This window comes from Hevea brasiliensis, chromosome 16, assembly GCF_030052815.1.
Source record: "Hevea brasiliensis isolate MT/VB/25A 57/8 chromosome 16, ASM3005281v1, whole genome shotgun sequence".
In the NCBI taxonomy this organism is placed as follows: domain Eukaryota; kingdom Viridiplantae; phylum Streptophyta; class Magnoliopsida; order Malpighiales; family Euphorbiaceae; genus Hevea; species Hevea brasiliensis.
The window spans coordinates 13046756-13062466 of record NC_079508.1 but is presented as its reverse complement, the minus strand read 5'-3'; positions in this window follow the sequence as shown (position 1 = coordinate 13062466).

Here is a 15711-nt window from a genome sequence, read left to right as displayed (position 1 = left end):
AGGTGACAACCTTGAACTTTTTTAACACTTCTGCAGACCTGGACTCCAAAATCTTAGTCGAAGTACCTACGCGAGGAAAACAATTTCATCGCGCTAAGCATTTCTGCTTAGTGGTGCAATAGTATAATAAGAAATAATATATACAAATAAAGAAAGAAATAAATCATAATTCGGACACTCAAGAATCAATTTAATTTGGTATGGTATTTCTAGTATCAACTATCTTATATACTAGTTTGTTCCTCTTTGGAAGTGCTAAGTTTATAACCTTTCCATAATAATACACAGTATACAAATTATTCTAACTGTATTGTATTTTAAGTCTTTACGGTTCTGCAAATTGTATTTTTGTTATGTTTCTATTGCTAATCTCTTTTACTCATTTCATTCAATACTTAATTTAATTGTACTAAAATTTCATTATACTTAACTTAATTTAACTGCCTGAATTGAATAATGTTTTAATTGACTGCCTGTGTAGCCTACACACCGAACAGACTGGATAAACGGATATAGCACTGGGTACTTAGTACCTCGAGTTGTCACACCATCCGTCACAAAGTATCTCCCAATGTGCAAACAGTGGATAAAATAGCACTGGGTACCTAGTACCTCAGGCCATCACACCATCAGTTACAAAGTATCTCCCGGTGTGCAAACAGTGTGGCTAAGAAGCCATAGAATCAGTCAGTAAGGCAATAAGCCGAGTATCATAATATAATCCATATAGCCACAGGCTATTAAAATCATAGTGTGGCATAATGAGCCATAAAACATAGTGTAGCATGAAGCAATTTACAATACAGCTGTCAGGACCCTATTGGCATGCCAACCTATCCAAACTAATCAACTAGGCAAACTAAGGCATATTACAAGATTACATATTTAATTCTTTATTTTTAGGGTTTATACGTCATTATGCCTTTCACTGGTCCACGAACATGTTGACCTTTTTATACATCATGGATAAGTTGATTCTAGTATCAACATGTCACAATTTGCATTTCAATATGATGCCAATATAGTACATTGCACATTTCTCACAAGTTAGCATTTATTGCCAATTTATTTCTAGGCTTTATTGTATAGTATTGTCAATTTTTCAGTTTTAGTATGCTAGATTGATCTAGCTAAATGTCCTTTTTTCCTTGGTTTTTAGATTCTGGTCAAAGAAGCAAATTTATAGGTCTATGTCTTATTGAATTTTTGCCACTGATTTCATGTCATTCTGAGTTGTATAGACCAAGATATAGTCAATTTACTAAAGCTGGACAAATTGCATTCTCATTACAAATTTAGATCATCTTTAGGCCAATTTCAATTCTAGCAGATTTAGTACTCTAACTTGGGTAAGCAATTTGACTTAGTTCTGGTCATTTTTTGGCTTTGGTGTCTTCATAAGAGTTATAGCTTTATGTCTAATCTTTCCATTGATATAAATTGCAGGTCATTTGGACTTGTGTTGAGTGAGTTATAGTCAAATGAGTGACTACTGTTCATATGGTCAAATTCTGGGTTGCAATGGTTCGGGACAGTTTTGATACCTCAAACTGTGCAAGCAATTTGACTTAGTAAATAGCATTTCTGGGTTCTGTGATCTTCACCAAAGTTGTAGCCCTATGTCTAAGCTTTCCATCGGTATAAATTTCAGGTCATGTGGACCTGTCTGCAGTGAGTTATGGTCATTTGATTGACTATTATTCATATGGTCAAAAATTTTGGGTTCACTAATGGCAATCCGGATTTGGTCACTTTTCTTAGGTCACTTCTAGGCAGAATTTTGGTAACATTTCTACATGAAAGTTGGCCATTTTTATGTCTAGTTTTTCCTTCAATTAGCCTCATACTAATTGGGATCACAATTTTGTACTTATAGCTTAATTTATCTACTGCCAACAATAATAAAATCTGCACAAGAAAAATACACTTCCAATTTGGCAATTCTCCTCCTCCCAATACTATAATATTGCATTCATGGCACTTCTATCCCATTCATCACAACTCAATTATGTCAATTTGGGTAGAATACACAAGTGTTCAATACACATATTACTACCCTAATTCTCCAAATTAAATTCAACACAATATATACATGTATTCACTTAATCTTTACTACATACAATTCCACCACTTCTTCACATATACTGCCCTTAAACCATAATTACCATAATTCATCAATTTAATTCATGAAATCAAGCACCAATTCATGCACTTCAAAGCTACCAAAAATGGCAATTTGCTAAGGTCTCCAAATTTCTTTCCAAAACCCCTAAATTCAATACTTACTTACACATACATGGGAATTAATTGGCTAGCACTTCAATTTAACTCAATCAACACTAATAACCATCAATTTAATGTAAGAAAAATTCAAAGAACATGAGCTCCCATGGCTGCCAAAAATAGTACACATCAATAACTCATCAAAACCTTAAAATTTCTTCACCATTCAACTTATCTCAATCTTAAAACAAAATTTAATGAAGCAAGGAATGAAAAACTAGCACTAACCTTATTTTGAGCTTTATAAAACCTCACCAAAACCTTCCTTTCTTGCGCCCAAAAGCTTTCTCAAGGTGAGTATGCAAGCTTTAATGAAGAAACCAAGTGGAAAGGAGGCTTGGAATGGGAGTGCATGGAGCTTGGACAAATTCGGCGATGGGAGCTTCAATGGTGTTTTCTTCTCATTTTTGAGGTTGAAGATTAGGGTTTCTGTCCACTCAAGCTTTATATAGGTCCCTCAAGAAGTCACTAGTGGAGCACTAACTTGAATTAAATAATTAATTAATCTTAATTTCCTTAATTTGTACATTTGCCACTAATCTTTCACTTTTTACATTATATACCACATTTTTATTTTTCATGACATTTTCAAAGTGTAATATCACTTATTTTTAATGGACATTGAGGTCAAAAGGCAACTCTATGTGTCAAATGATCAAAATGCCCCTCTTTGGGTTGTATTCTCGATTTTTCGGTAACACCGATTTTTGTTGGTTTCTTGATTTTTTGTTTTCCTTTGTACTAATTCATTAATTTTCGTTGACATTTCTAATATCAATTACCTCATTAGGCCTTTAATTAGGTCTCGAAAATATTTTCCCGAGTTCCCTGTGGTCCAAGGCTAGTCAACGGTCCCCACCGTAACTTTCCGGTGCGGTCACCCATCGCTAGGGTTTCGGCTTGCTTAACTTAATCACATTTCATCTCTTTTATTTTTCCTTAATTTTTCTCATCACATATTTCATTATTTTATGCTTCCTCACTGTCAATTAATTATAGTTCCAGACATTTCGACTTTCCGGGGTAGACATTAGTCATCGGTATTGACCATTTTTCACTTCACAATAGGTCAAAATCATCATTTATGTATTTCTCCAAAATTTGCCTCAAAACCCTAGGCATCCAAACCCTATCTCACTAAATTATTTCATTTAACCAATTCAATGCCTATATACATGCTTCTTTAGCTCTATCAAGCTCATATACACCTTTAAGTCCATCAAATTCATGCACACACATCAAACCCTAGCTAGCCTAAATTCAGCTTTGATCCCTCACAATTATTTTTGTTTCATTTTAAGTTACTTTCTAAGTTAATTAAACTAAGAACATAGAAATTTAGTAAAAGAATTCAAATTTATATACTAACCTTTGTTTGATTTTCCAATCACTAATTTTCTTCTCTTTTTTCTTCTTTCTTGCTTCTTCAATCTCCTCTTCTAGTAGCCCAACCAAAGCTTAATCATAATTTAGTAGAATTTTTGGGGAGTTTATGGGGTTGATTCAAGCTTTGAAAGCTTGAATTTCATGGCTATGGAGGAAACTAAGGAGAAAAGAGAGAGAGAGAGGAGAGATGCACATTTTTTAAGAAGAAGAATGATTTTTTTTTATTTTTTTTTTCTTTTGTTTTATGTTTTTATCCTTATGGAAGACAACAATTAATCCATTTAATTAATTTATTAATTATGGGATTTATGGCATCATGCATGATGTCATGCATGATGTCATTTCCCTACACCTTTTTCATTTTCCTTCTTTTTTCTTTTTTTTATTAGTTCTTTAATTTAATTTTAGATTCTGAAATTTTATTTTCTCCGATTTTATTTGACAGTTAGGTCAGGAGTCAGCTCTCGGGGTCAATTGACCAAATTGCCCCTCGCCGGTTCATCCGGGTTTGCAAATAATCCAATATTTCTTCCGGCTCCCTGACCTAATTATTTGGTAGCTTAAGCTTCTTTTTCGTGATTTTATCTTTTCCACTGTGTTCATAAGGGTCCTAAGGACTGCAGCGTCACTTTTTACGGTTCGAAATTTGAGTTTAAAATGACTTCGCAGTCGTTCCCGAGGAGGTCACTCATCGCTGTGACTCTCAGCTCGTTTAACCTTTTATTTTCTGTTTTTCTTATTTATAGTTAACTAATTACACATTACTAATTATTTGTGTTTATGGCTTCTCAAGTTGTCTTAAGTGTGGTTCTAATCCCCTTAATTGTCCAGACCGACACCGGTCACCGGAACAGTGAAATCTACCAGGCTATGCAAACGGGGGTGTTACAAACTAGGCAAACTAGGGCATATTACAAGATTACATATTTAATTCTTTATTTTTAGGGTTTATACGTCATTATGCCTTTCACTGGTCAACAGACATGTTGACCTTTTTATACATCATGAATAAGTTGATTCTAGTATCAACATGTCACAATTTACATTTCAATATGATACCAATATAGTACATTGTACATTTCTCACAAGTTGGCATTTATTGCCAATTTATTTCTAGGCTTTATTGTACAGTATTGTCAATTTTTTAGTTTTGGTATGCTAGATTGATCTAGCTAAATGTCCTTTTTCCCTTGGTTTTTAGGTTCTAGTTAAAGAAGCAAATTTATAGGCCTATGTCTTATTGAATTTTTGTCACTGATTTCATGTTATTCTGAGTTGTATAGACTAAGATATGGTCAATTTACTAAAGCTGGACAGATTGCATTCTCATTACAAATTTAGATCATTTTTAGGTCAATTTCAATTTTGGCAGATTTAGTACCCTAATTTGGGCAAGCAATTTGACTTGGTTCTGGTCATTTTTGGGCTTTGGTGTCTTCATAAGAGTTATAGCTCTATGTATAATCTTTACATTGATATAAATTTAAGGTCATTTGGACCTGTTTTGAGTGAGTTATGGTCAAATGAGTGACTACTATTCATATGGTCAAATGCTAGGTTGCAATGGTTCTGGACAGTTTTGATACCTCAACTTGTGCAAGCAATTTGACTTAGTAAATGATATTTGTGGGTTCTGTGATCTTCACAAAAGTTGTAGCCCTATGTCTAAGCTTTCCATCGGTATAAATTTCAAGTCATTTGGACCTGTCTACAGTGAGTTATGGTAATTTAATTGACTACTTTTCATATGGTCAAAAATTCCAGGTTCACTAATAGCAATCCAGATTTGGTCACTTTTAGGCAGAATTTTGGCAACATTTCTATGTGAAAGCTGGCCTATTTTATGTCTAGTTTTGCCTTCAATTAGCCTCATACCAATTGGGGTCACAATTTTGCACTTATAGCTCAATTTATCTACTGCCAACAACAACACAACCTGCACATGAAAAATACACTTCCAATTTGGCAATTCTCCTCCTCCCAATACTACAATATTGCATTCATGGCACTTCTATCCCATTCATCACAACTCAATTATCTCAATTTGGGCAGAATACACAAGTGTTCAATACACATATTACTACCCTAATTCTCCAAATTAAATTCAACACAATATATACATGTATTCACTTAATTTTTACTATATACAATTCCACTACTACTTCACATATATTTCCCTTAAACCATAATTACCATAATTCATCAATTTAATTCATGAAATCAAGCACCAATCCATGCACTTCAAGGCTGCCAAAAATGGTAGTTTGCTAAGATCTCTAAATTTCTTTCCAAAACCCGTAAATTCAATACTTACTTACACATACATGGGAATTAATTGGCTAGCACTTCAATTTAACTTAATCAACACTAATTACCATCAATTTAATGTAAGAAAAATCCAAAGAACATGAGCTTCCATGGCTATCAAAAATTGTAGACATTAGTAACTGATGGTTGTTGAATCCATCAGAAATTAAATTAACTGAAATTACCAATTATGAAATATTTTCTGCAGTAAGTGGTAAATCCAGGTCGAACCCTAGAGACTAAATTATTAAATTTCATGCACTTGTGTAATGGAAAAAGAAACAAAGGTTGGGGGGGGGGGGTAATTTGTAATCCAAAGAAGAATTTAAAATTAAAAAATTAAGATCTAAAATTAAATAAGAAATTCTCAAATTAAACAAACTTCAGTCCAAGGTAATTTGCATTCCAGGGCATTGATTCGATCATAGACAAAAGAAATACAGTTATCTCTTATTGAATACTGAACATAGATTTACCAAACAGCGAGGTAAAATTCCTAACTTCCCTATACTCATCAATTCGAGCCCAGCACCCTTGTTGACTCTAATTATTAACTGAATTAGTATTAAGCAATCCTCATCAAATTAATAACTACTTTAAGAATAGGAAGTAGTTAAGCTGAACAATAATTTATGAAGCATAAATCATTTAATTCACTCTATTATTTCCTTAGGTTATTATCGAAAACTGGGATCATAATCAATAAAACCTAATTGCTACTCATGTTCAATCTTACACAACAATTATGGATTATGAAGATGAACTAGCAATTGACCACATCAAAGAATTAACTAATAGGCCTTTTTAGCAAATCATTCAATTGATCAAAGACAATGAAATAATAAAACAATAGATATTCAAAAAGATATAAGTTAAATTAAGAACCTAGTCTCACAAATCAAGCAAAAGAACTTGAATCCCTTGAATTGAATTAAAAACTTAGCCACTCATGTTCATAGCTTACAGAAAAATAAAGAAAAATAAAGAAGAAATCTAAAAAGAGAGTGGAGAATGAAGGTCTTCTATGGTGTTTGAAGGTCTGAATGGATGTGTTTTAGCTGCTACCCAAAGACGTATTTACAATCAAAAACCTAATCCCAAAGATAGGAACCAAACTAGGAAAAGTTTTGAAATTCAAAAGACAGATTTTCAGCCTGCATTCATGTCTCTGAAATCAAGGTCGATTTTCAGTGAGTTCCTTTCTGAATCTGTCTCTGCCCTCTTCAGGAAAGTTGTAGCCCTATTTCTTATCTTTCCAATAGGTACTCATTTGCCAAATCCGAGGTCTACAACCCAAGTTATGGCCCAAAAACTGGGATTGGTTCAGATAGATGGTCCAACACATAGTGATGATTTCATTGCCATTTTTTACAATTAAAATAGCCTTATCTTACTTCCAGCCCTTCATAGAAGTTGTAGAGGTGGCTCTTAAGGTTCAATTGGGCTTGGGCTTGCTTCATTTGGACCTCTGGAACTCTAGATACAGAATAAATACTAAAACTAGTCGTGACAATCAAGTGTGGGCTTTTGCAATAGATCCATAGCTCATGTTGTCAACCTTGAAGACTGATTTGGGCTTTGGTCCCTCTTTATCATTTGAAGTGCTCTATCTTAGCTTTTCAATGGATTAAACAGCAATTAATTTGGAGACCCATAACTTTAGAAACACCTGAAAAATACAGCAAAGGTCAAATGCTAAAAATTTCTCCATTTAATATAATTATTCCACAACTATCTAAAAATATGCCTAAATGGTAAATATACTTTAATCAACTGAATTATGCATAAAAACAAACTAGAAACACTAAATGTGATGGGAGTAAAATTAATAAATTATGCACTTATCAATAACTCATCAAAACCTTCAAATTTCTTCACCATTAAACTCATCTCAACCTTAAAATAAAGTTTAATGAAGCAAAGAATGAAAAACTAGCACTAACCTTATTTTGAGCTTTATAAAACCTCACCAAAACCTTCTTTTCTTGCTCCCAAAAGCTTCCTCAAGGTGAGTATGTAAGATTTAATGAAGAAACCAAGTGGAAAGGAAGCTTGGAATGGGAGTGCATGGAGCTTGGGCAAATTCGGCTATGGGAGCTTCAATAGTGTTTTCCATTCGGCTGGTTCTTATTTTTGAGCTTGAAGATGATGGTTTCTGTCTACTAAACTTTATATAGGTCTCTTAAGATGTCACTAGTGGAGCATTAACTTGAATTAAATAATTAATTAATCTTAATTTCCTTAATTTGCACATTTGCCACTAATATTTCACTATTTACATTATGTACCACATTTTTATTTTTCATGACATTTTCAAAGTGTAATATTACTTATTTTTAATGGAAATTGAAGTCAAAAGGCAACTCTAGGTGTAAAATGACCAAAATGCCCCTCTTCGGGTTGTATTTCTGATTTTTCGGTAACACCGATTTTTGTTGGTTTCTTGATTTTTTGTTTTTCTTTGTACTAATTCATTAATTTTCTTTGACATTTCTAATATCAATTACACCTCATTTGGCCTTCAATTAGGTCTCGAAAATATTTCACCGAGTTCCCCATGGTCCAAGGCTAGTCAACGATCCCCGCCATAACTTCCCGGTGCGGTCACCCATCGCTAGGGTTTCGGCTCGCTTAACTTAATCACATTTCATCTTTTTTATTTTTCCTTAATTTTTCTCATCACATATTTCATTATTTTATGCTTCCTCATTGTCAATTAAATGTAGTTCTAGACATTTTAATTTTTCGGGGCAGACATTAGCCGTCGAAATAGTGGAACATACGGACTATGTAAAGTGAGGATGTTACAGTCCTGGCCAGGAACTTAAATCATCAAGAACAATTAAATGAACATAGGATTTTATGAACTAGAGCCAATGTGCTTGATGTTAGAGAGCTTGCCAAGAAAGCTTGCCAATGTGCCTGCTTCAATGATAACTTCTTTTGCGTCAAGAAGTAGCTAGTCGCAATGTTGTTTGTCTTAATTGATGTTAGTAGTATGCCCTAGAGCATATCATTTAGTATGTATCTTGTACATATTTTATTAATAAAAGGCAATTTCACTTTTTCTTTTACATAATGTATTTATGTGTAATAGAAAAGGTCCATTGATATTTTGTTAGAAATTCTATTCTTAAGTTATTAAGAATATGAGTGACAGTATTTCTAGCACAAAGTATCATAAATTGGTTCACAATCGAGGATACTTCACACAGGAAATGACTTATCCAGAAAGATTGTAATCATGTTTGTTCCCAAGGTATTTATATGAGATATAAATAAGATGGAGTGGTGAGTCTCATGCCACATAACAAACATGATAGGCACTTATACATGATAAGTAGGCTGAACCAGTGACGCATATGACAAGCACATGGAGTTTACTCTTGTCAATGCATTGTCATATATCATATCAGTGCATATAATTTTTAGACCTGAGATAACACAGTTATCTAGTATATAGGTGATTTGAGTTTGATACTGCTTTCATATTTGTACTATGTATGGGTATATGGGCATGTGTTGGCTCCTACTAGTTGTATATGGAGATAGGTGTTGATCAAGATGGAATTTGTTACCCTAAGTAAATAGGGATAAAATCCTATGTTCATTTAATTGTTCTTAATGTTTCAAGTTCCTGGCCAGGACAGATAGATTTAGTTAGAAAAAGAGTTTCTGATAATAAAATCTAATTAATCAAGAACAGGAATTAAAAGAGAACATAATGTTCATAGCAAATGGAGTTTGACATAAACCATGACTCCAGCTCGAATTGGGATTTTATAACAGAGAGATTCTAGTGCATAGTAACATATGATTATAGGTTTATTTAAGGTATTCCTTGTTACTGATTGGGTGGCCATGGCACGCAATGCTAGGTGTCAACCATGGTCTATGAGATGCCTAAAATAATTTAGAGAAATCATTTATGGTAAGAAAGTATTTTGAATACATTAAGAGTTAATATTATCACACCCTACCCCTTAGTAAGATGTCACATGATCCCGTAGTACATCTGATGAATTACCGTACTTTGCCTACTAGTAACCCATTAAATATACTACAAGGGATTTTAAAATAATTTTCCTACTTTTTGAAAGTGGTGAGCTTTTATAGCAGGTATTAAAAACATTTACTTAAAGTTTGAAGACTAGTTAAAATTTTTGTCCATTTTTATTTTTACGCAAATTTTGGAAAATTTTCGGCAGAGTGCCGTCTATATTTGGGAAAAATAGTTCTTCAAACACCTGTAAAAACACTTTCAATAATATTTCATCAAAATAAACCACTACCACAATATAAATCAACATCATTTCTCCCAACTCCATAATTCAAAACAATTCTCAATTCATTTGTCTTCAGAAATAATATTAATTAACTTCATTCATTACAAAACTCAAAAATAAGTTTGAACATTACAATAATTTGCATTTCATTACATACCAAAATAATATTACAAGAGCTTTTGTACAACTGCTCAAACAATTTACATACATATAATTACATGCATAATCAAAATCTAATATACAAAGGTATACCTATAATATACCCGAGGTTAGTCACAAGCAGTCTTCAAGGTGCAGCTGCAGGAATCTCACTCAACTGCTCTATCTTTACTCTCACTTGCGATAGCATACAAAGCTATCGCTGAGTGGTGAACTCAGTGGTGTACAACTATAATTTAAAATGTAATACAATATACAATGACAATAATTATATCCAAAAATTTTGAAATCTCGAAGTTTAACCAATTTTCAAATGTCAAAATTTTCATTGTCAATAATAATAGTCACTTGTTAAAATAATCTTGATCAAAATTTCAATTTGTCAAATCACAACTGAACAATAAAAATAATTCTTGCAATTAAGGAAATAAACAATTACTTTAACAAAATCATTTGTGCACAATCTCATTTAAAATCACAATTTCTTATCAATCAAAACCAATCATTTATCTCACCAACTATGCAAGACTAATCTGAAAGGGCCATCTTCGGGGACGATTCTAACTCCCTATGGTCGGGGAGATCGAATCGCGATTCTAACTCCCTATGGTCAGGGAGCTCAAATCATTGTGCACAGTACTCAACACACTAATGAAACTTCCGACGGGCCAATAACAAATACTTAGATCTAAACTCTAATAAGAGGAGGATCTAAGCCTGTGCACATACCATGGTATTCAAAACAAAACAAAGCTAACTCCATTGTCTCATCAATAAATGATATAGAGACGGGTAATAACCTAGTCAAGCATCTATATTGATATATAAAACCATATCATGCATTTCTTTGTCCAATATTCCATAATTTTTTATCCTCATCTCAATCTAAAATGAAATTTTGTATTCTATTCATGCAAATTGCCTGTCACAATTCAAAACATAATTCCAACGTAATTTTCCAAATATAATTTATCCATTCCAAAACAGTATTCAATAATTGTTAAAATAATATTTCACAAAACTAGTCTCATGCTTGCTATACAAATTTCAATAATCATTGAAATAAATCCCATAATTGATATGCATAAGGAAGAATAAAATCATTTAATTACGTAAAATATTCAAAACAGATTCAATAAAAAACTAGTTGTGCACAAACCTCTTTTGTCAACTCAATTTACTCAAACTTTCGTTTCTCCTTCGAAGATCCCTTTCCAATACAAACAAATAAATTTAAAGTGCTTCAGTATCCATTTCTAATACTTAAATTCCAACAATTTCTTTGCAGACTTATCCTACCTATTACGGTTTATAAATTTCGGGTCTTTCACATTTTTGTGTATGGTGACACTATTCATGATATTATTCAAGTCAAAATATTGACTTTTCTATACTTAATAGGTTTATTAGTTCTAATTGCACCCATATACCAAATTTTGGATGTCAATTTTGTTGGCATTAATTGCCAATTCAATTTCTAAGTCTCTTAAGAGAAATTATAATTTTTTTTGTTTTGGTTCCCTGTTTTCTACTGTTCCATTGGTCTGGTTACTGTGAGAATTTGGCTAAGTGTCCTTCATAGAAGTTGTTCCTTATTGTCTTAAATTTATTTTCCTTTTTGAATGACTCCATTTGGAGTTTTGTAGCCCAAGTTATGCCTATTTGAATGGGGCCGGCCGGATTTGGTGTTACCCAGAATTCTGGGCATTTTCTGGATATTGGTAGTTTTTTGGTGTGATGACTGCAGGTGATTTTTTGGATAGGTTATGGTCAAAATTTGGGTTTGTTTTCTTCATGAAAGTTGTAGGTCTATGTCTCAGATTTCTATCGGTATAACATTCAGATCATTTGGACCTTCCTAGGCCAAGTTATGGTTATTTAAGTGATTACTCTTCATTTGATCATTTTTGTACAGGGCAGTGTACTCAAATCCGGATTTGGCCTAATTGTTCACTAAGTTATGGTCATTTTCTGGGCATGATTCCTGAATGAAAAATGGTCCATTTTGTGTCTAGTTTCATTCCCAATTATCCTTACACTAATTGGATTGGTAAATTTCTAGTTTTGGTCCCTGAAAGAGACCTAGGTCAAGCAATCTGCATATTGACCCTAACCAATCTGAATTAAAACTTGGTTCTAACAATTCACACACATCACAAATGGTCACGATTGACCATTTCTTAACTCAAATAAGGTCATTTACATCAATTGACCAATTTTTAACTTTTTCTCTAATTTTTCACATGCTCAAAACCCTAATTGCATAGAGTTCAAATCTAATGCGTTCAAAGTGCACATTCAATGTTTACATACTTCATTTAACCTCAACAACCAATTAAACACGTCAAAATCATTCATTTCAAACCCTAACTAATACTGGGCAAAATTCTCTTTTGGTCCCCCAACAAGTGTTTTCTTTTAATTTTAAGTTAAGATCCAAACTACTTACATTAAAAACATAAGTAATAAATTAGAATTTTCAATTTAACTCACTAATCTTAAACTTTGAAGTTCAATCTTTAATTCCACTCCTCTGTCCTTCTTTTTTTCTTGCTCAATCCTCTTCTCTAGTGAGGTTATCAAGTTCTAGTGGATTAATTTGGGGTCAAGGTAAGGTTTAGTGGTTGGAAGCAAGCTTAAACTCAAGCTTTCATCAAGGTTCATCCATGGTGGAGAGAGAGGAGGGCAGCCGGCTCACTTGGGTGGAGAAGAAGAAATGATTTTTCTTTTCTTTTTTTTTAGGTATTTTATGTCTTTAAAAATGCTTTTGACTTAGTCAATTTAGGTAGGAAAATTAAAATTGTATTTTGACATCATTGATGATGTCATCCAATGATGGAAGGATGATGTAATAAACTTTTTCCTTTCTCTTTTTCTTTTGTGTTTATTTTTTCATTAGTTCTTTAATTTAATTCTTGATCCTGAAATTTTCTTTTCTCTGATTTTATTTGACAGTTAGGTCAAGAGTCAGCTCTAGGGGTGAATTGACCAAATTGCCCCTCACTGCTTCAATCCGGTTTGCAAGTTATTCGATATTTCTTTTGGATCATTAACCTAATTATTTGACCTACTTAATAACTCTTTTTCATGATTTTCTCTTTTTCACTATGTTCACAATAGTCCTAAGGACTGTGGCGTCACATTTTTCGGTTCAAAATTTGAGTTAAGGCTGAACTCGCAGTCACTTTCTGGGAAGATCACCCATCGCTTTGACTCCCAGCTTATTTAACATTTTATGCTTTATTTTTCTTTTTTATACTTAACTATTTGGTAATTACTAATTATTTGCGTTCAGGGCTTATCTAGGTGTCTTAGATGTGATTCTAATTCCCTTAATTATCCGGACCGATATCGATCACCGGAATAGTAAAATGTACCAGGCTATGCAAATAGGGGTGTTACAATTCTTCCCCCCTTAAAATAAATTTCGTCTCAAAATTTTACCTAGTATCAATCTCTGAACAGCTGTGGGTGCTGTCTCCTCATGTCCTCTTCACACTCCCAAGTAGCTTCCTGGCTTGAATGTTGGTTCCACAACACTTTAACCAATACTATTTACTCATCGATTGCTCACTTCATATGCCAAGTTTCTTATGAGCTTCTGTCACAAGTTAGATTCAAATTCATTTCAATTTTAGAGGCAAGCAAATATGTGTGCTAGTGGATCTACTTTTTCTAGGACCTTGTATGATCCTATGGGTGAGAACTTAGTTTTACTTTTTTCTTATCAAATCTCTTGATCATTTGATGCAACCTCAATTTAGTTTGGAGTATTTTAGTCTTTTCTTGCTGTTGTTTTAGAAATTATTTTCCTTTGTAGTCTTCTTTTTTAAAATGACCTTGTTGGTCATATATGAACTGCTTATCTCCTTATTGGCCATAGGTCCATAACCATTATCTTATCATCTCCATTTATGACCAAGGCCTATGTGCCATTTTGCACTATCTTGTTTGCTTTTATTTAACTTTTTTCTTTCTTGATAAAATAGTTTGGGATATCGTTAGGCGTCTTAAGTAGGTTATTTGCCCTAATGGCAATTCCTCATCTAGTGTTTTTCTCATTTCTTACTGTTCTATTTGTTTCTTTTTTCATTCCACAACTTAACTTTAATTATTTTATTCCTCAATCTTATCTTCTTCCTTAACTTGACTATCGAGTCATGATTAAGCACCTCTTATCCTCCCTAACAAATCTGTTATACTTCAATATTACTTTGATTTGGTCCTCTGACCATTCTAGTCAATACTTTAACTAATATTCATAATGTTTCTTTATTAAATTTGCACCAACTATTATAATTTTTACTTTCACAACTCTTTTATCTATCGATATTCTATAGCTTACTTTGCACTGATGTGTAGTCATTACTTCCTTTTATACTGAACTATAACCTTTCAATATTCTAACTTTAGAGTTTTAAATCCCGAGTTAGGATTTTCAAACTCCCTTCCAATAATAAAATTCTGTCCCGGTAGAATTTTACCAAAACAGATGTCGTTTGTAATAATCCTCATCTTAGTGCACTATCGAGTAGTACGTAGCTCTACACAATAATCTCAAGTCAGTACTGTAATCTGCAGCTTACAGTACAAACATCAAGAACATTGCATAGTTACTACGATACATCCCAATAGACTAAACTTTCCTTTAAATTTTTCCCTTTTCGAATTCATTAATATTCGAAACTTATTCTGATTACAATATCCATTAACAATTATTAGTAGTAATATCTTTGCCCTCATCTAGAGCAATTATATTACTGTAGCTTACTTTAAGGTCCTCTTGCCTTATATTAGGTAGGCTCACTAATTAGCTTTATAATGTCTTGTATGCTAGCAAATACTCTTCGCTGACAAACTCTTCTAAAACTAATGTCAATCATACTTATTATCGTAGTTTATATCCTAAAGGACTAGTCACTAATGCATCAAAATTTATTCCCATGCAAAGGAATAGCAACAGAACATATAATTCTAACACTAACATACAAATAAGTAGTGTTGAGATCAAATCATAACTAATTATTTCTTCTAAAAATTAAAAACTTACCAGCAACTATATCCAGAGTTTCTGCTCTTTCTCCTTGGCACATAATGGACGCTTTGACTGGTGCGCTACTATATTCGGGTTAGATTCACTGTGTTATGGTTGTGAAGAGTACCAATTCTATTTTTATCTCAGCCCTGACCAACTGTCTATGAACTTCGGAGAGTAGGTCGATGTTTTATAGTACAATCTCTAACAAAATGTCCAAGCTTTCCACAATTGTAGCAAGCTCCAATGGCCTTA